We start from the raw sequence: 13,701 nt of genomic DNA, 5'->3' as shown, positions 1-13,701 counted from the left end.
AAAAAATGGTTAAAGTGGATCCCACAATGGTCTTCTCAGTAACCTTAACCAAAAGGGCAGTAGCAGTAATGGCTTCAAGACAAGTGTGTATCCCTATGGCACAGGGTCAAATTGCGGGCTATAATAACCCATGTGGCTAAGATGGTCCTGTGTTTTTGGTTAGTACCCAAAGGGCATTTCCTTCTTTTTCATAGACGAAGAGGAAAAAGGGAATCTGATCATTGAAATGCCCAAGAGCAGATGGATTCATCACACTCTCCTTTAAGGCCTTAAAGGCTATGTCCTCCAGTTCTTACAAAATTGGACCAGGTTTTTCTTTAGCAAAAAACTTACAGAGTTTTGGCCATAAGAAATAAATTTGGATTCCAAATGTGGCAACAATTAAAGCCCAAGAAAATCCTACAGTTGGCACTTAGTTTGGGGTTTGGGGAAACTTATAACACCATGAAGCCTATCTGAATCTAGGTGTAGCCCTTGTTCTCATATCAGAACTGCAACTTTGCCTTGGTGACCCTATGTCCCTTTAAGGCTAAAAGCTTTAGCATGTGGATGCTGTCTTTCTGTGAGGAGGCTTGAGAAGGAAAGCAAAGAAGCAAATCACCTATTGCAACAAAGTAGAACCTCTAGGGAACTTTATGTCATCCAGATCAGTTTTGGGGATTTGGGAGAAATAAGAAGGACTCTCAGTAAAAACCTGAGGCATAACTGTCCAGGTAAATTTTTTTTCTTCCTAAGTGAAAGCAAAAAGGTATTGGCTAAAATTCATCAATTTGAATACTAAAAAATAAACTGCATACATCAATTACAGTAAAAAATTTGTTTCTGGTGGAAAAAGATGTTAGTAACAGATGAGGATTAGGAACAAGGAGGTGTTGAGTGATAACAATGTTGTTTATTTCTCAGAGGTCTTGAATGAACCTCCACCATCAGCCTTTTGGTTTTCTCATCAGTGAAATAGGAGTGTTACAGGGACTAATACAAGGGAAAATGAGTCCATGAGCCTTGTAATCTTCTATTATGGGCTTTATGCCTTGAAGGCTTTCTTTACATGTAAGATGTTGATTAATTATGGGAAGAGGTTTTGAATGATCTATTTGAATCTTGGTGGGAGCTGCACTGTGAATTTTGCAAATACCAACTGGAGATTTTGCCCTTAAGGAGGGTAGTAGCTGATTCAATAGGGACAAATCATTAGTGTTTCCAGAGTCAGCTTTAGTACGGTGAAAAACAAAGCAAATAAAAGATGTCAAAGTTCATTTAAATCACCTAGTTGGTTACTTTGATGACTATTGTCAATTTCTAGAAGTATTTCCCCCTTTAGAAAGAGAGAAATTCCCGAAAAGTCTCTGCCTAATAAATGGATAGGAGCAGAAAAACCAAGGAGAAAAGAGTGTGCATTTTTCAAAGGGCCTAAACAACAGAGAATGGGTTCAGAGACAGGGAACTCTTCAGGTTTATTAGAGATCTCCACTATTTAAACTCTGAGGCAGGGGCTATTTTATAGTAGTGGGCTTGAGCACTGAGAGTGTGTCTTCAGTGTCAGTTAGGACTGGAGGAGATCCATTCTCAATCTGGAGAAATATTTCTCCAAACCAATTAAGAGGGAGGACTGGGGAGAGGTCCTGTAGTTCCTCAGAGCCCCATCTCTGAGAATTGGGAGGATGGGAGGATGATGGAAAGCCCTCTGGTTAGAGGACTGAAAGTGCCTAAAGTGCTTAAATTTGTAACAATCTCTTTTCAGATATTCTGGATTTTTGCAATAACAACAGAAACTAGGTGGGGTTTGGTTTTGTTTAGGGGCCTTCAATTGCTGGAGTTGAAGATTAAGAATTTTGTCAGTCTTCCTTTTAGGTGACTCATCTAGAGTGTGAGAGAAATGGATTGCCAGATTAACTAAATCTGGAGTGGGCATACATAGTTTCCCATTCCATCCTGGTCCTTTTCACTAGAAGGGAAATGTCCTGGTTCAACCCATTAATAAATATAGAGTTAAAAGCTACTTTGGTGAAATCAACATCTAAAGGAAGACTAGATTTTTTTTTTTTAATAATCTGAAGTTGATTATAATAGTCATGACCAGATTCATCAGATTTTTCTGTGCAAGCCTGAATTTTGCTTCAATCAACAGGCTTTGAGAAAGTCTTAGGCATTGCTGGATGATGTTGCCTAGTGATTGCCTGAGCCTAATCATATAACTTAGCGGTCTCCTTTTAGAATTGTAATCCTAGATACCTTTTAGAATTTTTCTAATTAACAGTTTTCAACCAATGCTGAGCCTGGCCTTCCCTAACAAACATATGAACTAGCTGACATAAGTCAGAGAAGCCAGGTTGATAAGTTTGAATGACTACATTAAATTCTTCACTAAATCTGTGAAGATCTTTGGTTCCTTTGAGAAAACATTTGACTATGGCTTACAGTACAGCTTTAGTTAAGGTAGTATAAGAAATTAAGAATTTAGACTATGGATTCTCAGAAGGCGTAACTTTAAAGTGACAGGTTCTTATAAGTTCAGAGGAAAAATGAGTGGGGAGAGTTTCAGAGAAGAAGGGAAGTTCAGCAAGAGAATTATTATGGGGAACTGAGGGTACAGAAGAGGTATAGGCAGCACAGAAAGAAAAAAGAAAGATGCCTCTGGAGGTGAGACCTGAGACAAAGAAGCCAGGAAAGAAGAACATGAGGCTTTGGAAGCCATTTTCTCTTTCTTTAATCCTTAGTTCTCCTCAGTTAATCTTAATGCCTTATTTTGCAGAGAGGCAATTTTTAAGCTCCTAATAATGTTTACGAAGCCTCAAAGTACCTGTTTAAATAAGCTTTCTATTCAGTTTGGGAAATTTTAGAGCTAGGTTGTCCAATTCAGTTTTAAGAAAAGTAAGTTAGGGAATATCAAAAGTTCTCCATAGTGGTCATTGATATTCTAAATTGCCTTTGATCAGACCAGTCCCCTTAGTTAGAAATGCACAAGAGGAAGGACTGTGGTTTTCAAAAATAAAATCTGCTGGGGTCCCTGTAAGGAGGAAGCCTCAAAATATTTAGATAATTGGGATCCCATTTCTCAGAGGGTTTTTTTTTTTCTTTCTGTTTTTGTTTTTTCTACAGTAAGAGAGTAATTTTCAAACAGCCTAAACATCTCAAACAGTTTAAACAGCTCAAACAGTTCAAACAGCCCTAATAGCCTACAGGTCTAATATCAATACCAGTGAGTTTGAAGAGAATAGTCTGGTCCCAGAGTAGCCAGGCCAGAAGTTACTCAGCACAGTTCCAATAGAACCTCTCTTATTCCAAAGTAAATTGGGCTGAAGGCTGAACTGGCACAGTTCCAATGGAACAGTCCCTGTTCCTAAAGGAATGGGCTGAAGGCTAGCCAGTTCCAGTTGGAACTGCCTGATTTCAAAATCGGGCCTAAGTGCCTAATGAGTACTCACAAACAGAACAGGGCCTTAATGAGAAAGAACATAAACCTTAAAATAGATTGGAAATAAAGCCTGGAGAGCTTCCAAATGCAAAGTGTGTGTGGGGGGCAGTGGGGGGAGAAGAAGCTCAGATCCAGGAGAAAAGCTTACCCTCAAACTCCTGAGTCAGAGAGAAAAGCAGTGAGCAACAATAGACTCAAAGTGGATACTGCACCTCTTTGCTTACCAACCTCAGAGTTGTCAGGGGTCACCTCTGGATCCTGTAGGGGCCACCAAAATGTTGACATAAAACAAATAGCCTGGGGCTTCCCTGGTGGCGAAGTGGTTGGGAATCTGCCTACCAATGCAAGGGACACGGGTTCGAGCCCTGGACCGGGAAGGTCCCACATGCCGCAGAGCAACTAAGCCTGTGTGCCACAACTACTGAACCCATGTGCCACAACTATGGAGGCCTGTGTGACTGGAGCCCGTGCTCCACAACAAGAGAAGCCACGACAATGAGACCCATGCACCCCAGCGAAGGCCCCCGCTCACCACAACAGGAGAAGGCCCACACACAGCAGCGAAGACCCAGCACAGCCAAAAATAAAATCAATCAATTAATTAATTAATTTTAAAAAACCAAACCCCCCCCCAAAAAACACAAATAGCCTGCCACTTATTTATTCAGTAAGAATAGGTGTTTTGGAGATCAGCAGAGATTTGCAATATGGGGTCTGCAACCATGGTGAGCCACCTACAAACTCCCTTCAAAACTGGGGAGGAGAACTCTTTTATAGAGGGGGAAAAGGATGTTGGGAGTACTATAGCAAACAAAGAGTTCATGACTTCTCATTGGCTGAGATCTTACCAGGAATGAAGAGGAAGTCTTCCTCCTGGTGGGCTCTGCTATCATTGTAGTGTATGATAGTCTCTTGACTCTTTTTAATGGAGGTTTCTCTTTATTAATTTTTATAGTAATAAAGAAAACAGAAAAAACCTTAAGCAACATAGAAAACATTAGGAAAAATATGGCTTGTTCGTAAAGAAATATTGCTCTTAAAATTAACTATAATTGTATGAATAATACTGATAAATCTCAAAATCATAACATGAGTGAAAAAGCAACTTTCAGAGAGACATGTATGGTATGATTACATTTATGTAAAATTTGTATAATATAGATAGTCATAAATTCTTTTGAGATTTGTGTATGTATGTGTGCAATATATTACACAAAACATAGACTTCACATGCCAAATTCATAACAGTGATAGACTGTGGTGATGAAAGGAGAGAGAAAAAAGAAATTGGGATAATTACAAATTTGATTTCAAAAGTAATGTTTTACTTTTTATTGTTAAAATGACATAAAGCAATTATGACAAAATTTTAGTTTTTATTACTCTTTAATCAAATTACACCATTATTTATTTTATTCTCTGTATTTTTCTGAATATTATGTTTACAAGTTATAAAAATATTACATTGTTTATAATTTGTAATCAGTTTGAAACTTTCCTGTTTTATTCTGTACTATGCTCACCTGTCTTTGTCTAGGCAATATTACACTCTACTTTTAAATAGATGACCTTGAATTTACTTTTAATGGATTTTATTATTTTCTTTTGGACAGTGTACTAAATCTTAAAGATAATGTAAGTTATTTTTCTTTAACCTTTAGCAATATTAGCTACCTAATATATTATTATTACCTGTGAATTTAGCATATTGGCAATTCCTTTATCCAAATATCTAGATATTTTTATTGAATGAAAAGAAATAATGTTTCCTGTTGGATACTACACAATATTCCACCGTGGGTGATGCCTAGCTACTGGCAACCACTCTTGCAGTTGAGCCCTAAGGACCATTACTAGTCACCAGAGTCACTATACTCAGAACTAACAAGAAGTAGAGATCCAGATGAAAGATATTGTCCAGAATCTGAATGAGCAGAGTTGTTAACAATTTCATTGTAACAGGGCACAGATTTACACATTGATTTCTGATTAGCCACACAAAAATCCTGGTAGCCTTCCAAGTAAGGGCCTAAAACCATATGGGGATTCTAACAGGGCCTGAAATATTGTGTGAACGTGAATGGTGTATGTAAGTGTATAATTCTCTTTCTCTTTATGAAGGAAGCATAAGAGTGTGTGTCAGAGCAATCTCAGAGGCAACAATGCATCATATTCATCATCAAGTGTCCCCACATTCTTTGTGAGCAGATTTAGGAGTTAGGGCAAAAGCCTGTTGATCAAATAAACATAATTTGAAACAAAAGTCAATATGAAAGCTACTAAGAGCATCAAAATAAGCACCTATTCAAATTTCTAGAATTAAATTGATTCCTTTGCTCTTGTCTATGGTATCTGACAGTTATCATAAAGGAAAATGAATAATAATACAAATCACCACCATTTAGTAAGTACAGGCATACCTCGTTTTATTGCACTTCACTTTATTGTGCTTTGCCGATATTGTGTTTTTTACAAATTGAAGGTTTGGGGTAGCCCTGACTCAAACAAGTCTTTTGGCACAATTTTTCCAACAGCATTTGCCCACTTCATGTCTCTGTGTCACATTTTGGTAATTCTCAAAATATTTCAAACTTTTTCATTATTAGTATATTTGTTATGGTGATCTGTGATCAGTGATCTTGAATGTACTCTTGCAAAGATATTATGACTTGATAAGGTCTCAGGTGATGGTTAGAATTTTTAGCAATAAAGCACTTTTTAATTAAAGTATGTACTTTTAGACATAATGCTATTGCACACTTAATAGACTACAGTATAAGCATAACTTCTGTATCCACTGGGAAACCAAAAATTTATGTGACTCAGTTTACTGTAATATTTGCCTTATTGTGGTGGTTTAAAACAAAACCCATGATACCTTCAAGGTATGCCTTACTATGCTCAATGAAATCTTTAGGGCTTTTACGTATATTATTTCATTCAATAATGAAAATCATGATTATAATAAATAGATTGCTTTTTTTAACTTAGAAAGTCAACCTATACTTGTAGTTCCTTTAATTTACTCTATCAGTATTATCCGAATTTAGTTTTTTCTTTTAGATTCATTTTGATTTCTATATCCATTTTAAGGAAATATTATTTTGTATGATATGTATTTCCAAGGCCATATTATTTTACTGCAGTTTCTAATATACATGAAGATATTACACATTTATATTACTGTCATTGTATGTATATCTGTACACACATACCTAGATAATGTAGGGATTCACAGAACATATTTCACTTTAATTTCCCTTATATAAATGTATTTAATTATCTTTAGCAGCTCCCATAAATTTAAAAATTTATTTTAATGATTGCAGCAATTAGGTTCAGACATGTTTCTTAGTTTATTTTTATTTTCCTATGATTTGCAGTTGGATTTCAGTTAATATAATTTATGACTAAAACATCTGTGTTTTTAAAATGTTTTCCATGATATAAGAATTGTCTGCTTATTAATCAACCTATAAAACCTTTTGATGAATTTTATATTAAAGTTCAAATTATTTTAGAGTCAGAATACTTACTAGAGATATGTGTCTCTCAAGTTATTTTCAAAAATTACTTTTAAAAGCATTTGTTTTGCAAACCATGCTCTCACACAGAATATCAAATAATAGTTTTTTGTTCTTTTTGTTTTGTTTTTTAGTATTTATCTTGTTAGACATGCTACATATGGTTTTCTAGGAAGGTTTGACAGTGACTCTTTGGGATTAATGATTTATTGTGGAATGGATTTTCAGCTGACCAGTATATAATAGGGTCATTAAAGAAAAATAAGAACGGACACAACATTTTCCTTTCTCCAGTCCTCAGGGACTCCTTGTCCTGCATGGTTTCCTCAAGATAATGGCAAATGGTTCATCAATGACATCTGACATTTCCTTAATTACCCTCAGGACACATGACATGAGGATGTTCTGATTTGAATTCTTCCAATTTTTTCCAAGAGATATTTTCTCATTTCAGCCTTATTCTCATTCCATGCTCCAGATAACAACTTTCTTCCAACATTAAAAGCTTTTTTTGCTGGCTATTATCAGTGCTTCTCCTTACCTGTCAAAGTAAGGTAATTTCCTCTGATTCTCCTTTTTTGCTAATATACTCACATACTTTTACTTTTTGGAAGGGCAGGTAATTTTTATGGACTCTGTTAGGGACATTTCCTCTCTATTTCTGGCCTTTCTACAGTAAAACTACACAAGTCTACTGATTAGACTTTTCAGCTTTTCCACCTGACTTTAAATTCTCTGTTTTGTACATAGTTTTTTAAATCAACAAACAATTATTGAGCTTCTAGGCATACTTTCACATTCAATTTAGTGACACAATGGGATTTCTCATCAAAATGAATTCCCAATAAGTGAAAATTTTAAATACTTTTTACTATATTCAAGCTAGAATTTTGCCCAGGCAAGAGTTAAGTGGCAGAGTTTCATCAGAAATGTTCCATTCATGGGAGAGAAATATTGAATTTGGAAACCAAAGGATATGGGTTAAATTATTTCTCTTTGTGACTCTGAAACAAATTTAATCACCCTCCTATATTCTTTTCCAGTATATAAGAAACATAACTAAGAATCCCTGCCCTACCTACCTCACAGTGGAAAGTACCTATGAAAACATTTGGTAGACCATGAATCAATAGACAAATGTAGCATGCTGTTAAAAATGCATTCTGTAAAGTACAAATAAAGAAGAGACACTTTTCTGAGGAACTGAGAACTGTTGAGGTCATGTCTTCCAAACTTAAGCATTCCTATGGCATTTACAGTCATTTTTCAGAAACTCTACTGTATACTTTATTTAGTCAGATGTTACAGGGTATAGGAAATCTCCTGCATTTGTAGCTTTATACTGCAAAAATGGATAATACCCATGTCATTCCCTAAGGGAGTAGCAGGCTATCAAAAGCTCTTCCCACACAACTCTCTCCAGCTGAGTTGATACACATACCTTTTCAGTTCAATGTCAAACTCCCATTGAACTCTGTGTCACCTGAACATCTCCTCAAGTTTCCTTATAACTTTCATTGCTAGTTTGCTCACTGATGCTGAGATGTTGCCACCTGTGCTCTCACTGCCTATATCCAGGGCTAAAATTCTGGCACACATATCAGACAACCAGAAATGTTCAAATCTTACTGGGACACTGTCTTTCTTTAACATTTCACATTTGTCATTCCATTTTATTAGGTCAGGCATTGTAGAAAACAAAGAGAAAAAAAGGATTCAGAATTTGCCTTAAGGTAGGGGATATAGAGGAAAAGGAATAATATGTTTTAGACTTGATACATTCAACTTTTTAAGAATTTGATATTAACAATTAAAGTGCCTAAAATTAAGTCCTATGTAAAAGTAGCCATGGTTTATTGTTTTGTTCCGGTGAACACAATGGTTTTTCCTTTTCCAAGATGATTACTTGGAATTTAATTACTTATTGGCTAAATTCTAACACTGGGCTTTGGGTAATTCACTCAACTTCTTCCAGACTCCTTCCTCTAAGTTGCAAAATGGAGCTGATAATACTAACCTGACCCAAATTCTGCGAAGAGTAATAATTGAAATAATATGCAGGAAAATATGTTTTAAATGAGTAGACTACATTATAATTGGTATATGTTTCACCTTCAGCAAGATCTGTAGAATGCATACAGACAGATATTCAGACAAAAAAGTAAGACATTAAGCTATTATATTAAAGAGCATAAAATATAATCGTGGATCCGACAACCACTTACACATTTCAAGAACAGAATACACAGACATAAATTTGCTAAATTCTGTGGCTCAATTATTGTAACTAGGTATTCAGGGAGGTGAAGGTTAATAAATGCTGAACTAGTAGGGAGGGTTACCTAGAGATTTTCTGGGAAGCGTGGGAATATATAGGATTTAGATAGGCAGAGGGTTGGACAGAGAAACTCACAGGTAAATGGAGTACCATTCATGAATGCATAATAAGGAGGTATATGTCTAGAGCAAGAAGGATATTAAGCTGTTATGAACAAAAAATAAATCTTTGAAATATCTTTGGGTAGGTAAGGTGAAATCAGGTCAGACAAGATTTAAAAAGTAAAGACATACTGAAATTACCGGGATGGGAAATACAAATTAAATAAAAGCTTTTGAGCAATGAAATTATGTAAGAATTTTTCTGAATTGTTTTGCTGTTTTTTTAAAGAAATAGTCTAAAAATGATGAAAAGAGAAATTAGAATTGGGGAAACTAGCTATGAATTTGTGGTACCTATTTATGTTAAAGGTGATGATGTTATATACAGAAGTACTAATAATGGAAATAGAGAAAATGAAAACACTTAACTAACAGGAAAACAATAGTATAGCTAGCACTAAGTATCAGCTCTAAGAATAAAATAAACTGGAGCAAATCACAATGTGACCCTTTCCTGAGCATTCCTCCTACCCTATATTCAATATGAGTAAGATCTAGTTAAAATTAACATCAGTAACAACCATAAAAAGGGAAATAACTCACCATGAGGGAAACTTGGTATCTATGCATTAACAAGAAAGAGTTTCTTTGTTCTGGCAAGGATGGCAGTTTCTGGACTGATTTTTAAAATATTCAGATATCATACACCTGATATTTTTAGCTTCAGCTTGCAAAACTCTCATTGCAAAGTGACTCTTTCAGTGACTAAATAGAATTCAACAACACGGAGCTCTCAAGAGTCTGGAGTCTGGGCTGACTTTGCAAAATTGCTCTCTGCTAGATATACATCTGAAAGCAGTTGTCAAATCAAACAAGGCTGCACTGGCTGCAAGCTATTGAAAGCAAAAAGACAAACATAAAATAAATGGTTGACCTGGCTCAGCATTTCATTGAAGGAAAGCTATGCATGTCAGTCAGATCACCGTACAATTCTTCTTGGAACAGATAAAACATATCGGAGGAGAAGGAAAAAATAAAACCTGAAACCTGGTGAAGGATGAAAGACCAAGGAAAGTAATAAAACCCTGTGCAAAACAAAAAGCGGGCACAACACAGGAGAAAAGCCAGATTCATTTTTATTTAGTAGAAAATTCAAGCATTCGTTTCCCCTTCCTTTTAAGTTGATCACCTTAAGGCCATAATGGTTCACAGAAACAACCCAAAAAGCACAGGAGAGCAACAAAAGCAGCTGATAGGGAAAAGAATCGATGAAGACAAGCTGGTTTAACTTTGCAGAATTATTAACCACCAGAAAAGTCAAAATGCTTAAGAAACAAGGCTGTGTAAGTCAAAGAGGAGAGTGTGAAAGATTTATTTTTAAATCTAGTTGACATGCCAGTTTACCAAGTCAAGAACTAAGGTAATAGCTTAAAACATCTTGGGAACTTTTCTATGAAGTATGGTAAAACAAGAAGAGAAAGAGCTTGCCAGCTCTGTAGGTATTTGCATACTTACTGAATTTCTAATTACACAAAGTCATCTTTCTTTAATTTTTTTAAAACTTATGATCTTTGTTCACTGCTGCTAAAAAAATTAATATTACTATAAAAGTCACACTGACTCTATGATGGATAAGATTGGAAGAAGCTATCCATTCTGATGAGTCTCTGCATTTGCTTTCAATGACATCCTTTATGCAACTGGACAACTGGCAATGTTACTGAGAAACAAAGCCTATGGCCATTTTCAACTTATTTAAAGAGTTTGGAAAATAATTTAATCATGATATAAATCACCCAAAATTATAACTTCATGTTAACTTATGTAAGCATGGCACAAGCAGCTTATGTACATAATTTGGCTTTAGCATATTTGACAATGTGCTAAAGATAAACACAAAATATAATGTTTCCCCAGTTTTCCTATTACCTTTTAGGAATACTAAACACCTAGAATGTTAAAAGTGCATTAGAAGAGTTGCTAGGCAACTCTTCTAGCCCATGGGTTACTTTGTTGGGGCAGAAGGAAAGAGCCTTCTGAGTCTACTTTTTGGAGAAAGGGTCAGGGTTGCCGACAACCATGAAGTGGAAGAGAGGGAGCTGATGTGTACAAATAACCATGTGGCTGACAGGGTCTTGCTCAGGTATGAGCCTCTGAAGTGGGAGAGCCGAGTTCAGGACAAAGGACCAGAAGAGACCACCCAACCCCACATAATATCAATCAAAGAGCACTCTCCCAGAAATCTCTGTATCAACACTAAGACCCAACTCCACCCAACGGCCAGGAAACTCCAATGTTGGACACCCCATGCCAAATAACTAGCAAGACAGGAACACAACACTACCCACTAACAGAGAGGCTGCCTAAAATCATACTAAGTTCACAGACACCCCAAAACACACCATCAGACATGGACCTACCCATCAGAAAGACAAGATTGAACCCCACCCACAAAAAAAACAGGCACCAGTCCCCTCGACCAGGAAGCTTACACAAGCCACTGAACCAGCCTCACCCACTGGGGGTAGACACCAAAAACAATGGGAACTACGAACCTGCAGCCCACGAAAAGAAGACCCCAAACCAGTAAGTTAAACAAAAAGAGAAGACAGAGAAATACACAGCAGATGAAGGAGTAAAGTAAAAACCCTCCAGAGCAAACAAATGAAGAGGAAATAAGCAGTCTACCTGAAAAAGAACTCAGAGTAGTGATAGTAAAGATGAACCAAAATCTTGGAAATAGAATGGAGAAAATAGAAGGTTTAACAAGGACCAAGAAGAACTAACGAGCAAAAAAAGCAATGATGAAAAACACAATAAATGAAATTAAAAATTCTCTAAAGGAATCAATAGGAGAATACCTGAGGCAGAAGAACGGAGAAGTGACCTGGAAGATAAAATAGTGGAAAAAAATTCTGCAGAGCAGAACAAAGAAAAAAGAATGAAAAGAATTGAGGACAGTCTCAGAGACATCAGGGACAACATTAAACGTAACAACATTCGAATTATAGGGACCCCAGAAGAAGAAGAGAAAAAGAAAGGGACTGAGAAAATATTTGAAGAGATTATAGTTGAAAACTTCCCTAATATGGGAAAAGAAATAGTCAATCGAGTGCAGGAAGGGCAGAGAGTCCCATACAGGATAAATCCAAGAAGAAACACGCCAAGACACATATTAATCAGAACATCAAAAATTAAATACAAAGAAAAAATATTAAAAGCAGCAAAGGAAAAGCAACAAATAACATTCAAGGGAATCCTCATAAGGTTAACAGTTGATCTTTCAGCAGAAATTCTGCAAGCCAGAAGGGAGTGGCAGGACATATTTAAAGTGATGAAAGAGAAAAACCTACAACCAAGATTACCCTACACAGCAAGGAACTTATTCAGATTTGATGAAGAAATTGAAATCTTTACAGACAAGCAAAAGTTAACAGAATTCAGAACCACTAAACCAGCTTCACAACAAACACCAAAGGAACTTCTCCAGACAGGAAACACAAGAGAAGGAAAAGACCTACAAAAACAAACCCAAAACAATTAAGAAAATAGTAATAGGAACATACGTATCGATAATTACCTTAAATGTAAATGGATTAAATGCTCCAGCCAAAAGACATAGACTGGCTGAATGGATACAAAACCAAGACCCATATATATGCTGTTTACAAGAGACCAATTCAGACCTAGGGACACTTACAGACTGAAAGTGAGGGGATGGAAAAAGATATTCCATGCAAATGGAAATCAAAAGAAAGCTGGAGTAGCAATTCTCATATCAGACAAAATAGACTTTAAAATATTACAAGAGACAAAGAAGGACATTACATAATGATCAAGGGATCAATCCATGAAGAAGACATAACACTTGTAAACATTTATGTTCCCAACATAGGAGCACCTCCATACATAAGGCAAATGCTAACAGCCATAAAAGGGGAAATCGACAGTAACACAATCATAGTAGGGGACTTTAACACCCCACTTTCACCAATGGACGGATCATCAAAAATGAAAATAAATAAGGAAACACAAGCTTTAAATGATACATTAAACAAGATGGAGTTAATTGATATTTATAGGACATTCCATCTAAAAACAACAGAATACACTTTCTTTTCAAGTGCTCATGGAACATTCTCCAGGATAGATCATATCTTGGTTCACAAATCAAGCCTTGGTAAATTTAAGAAAACTGAAATTGTATCAAGTATCTTTTCCGACCACAATGCTATGACACTAGATATCAGTTACAGGAAAAAAAACTGTAAAAAATACAAACACATGGAGGCTAAACAATACACTACTAAATAATCAAGGGGTCACTGAAGAAATCAAAGAGGAAATAAAAAAATACCTAGAAAAAAATGACAATGAAAACAC

Source organism: Balaenoptera physalus, assembly GCF_965194825.1.
Source record: "Balaenoptera physalus genome assembly, chromosome: 4".
Taxonomy (NCBI): Eukaryota; Metazoa; Chordata; class Mammalia; order Artiodactyla; family Balaenopteridae; genus Balaenoptera; species Balaenoptera physalus.
Note: the sequence above shows the minus strand (reverse complement) of the source record.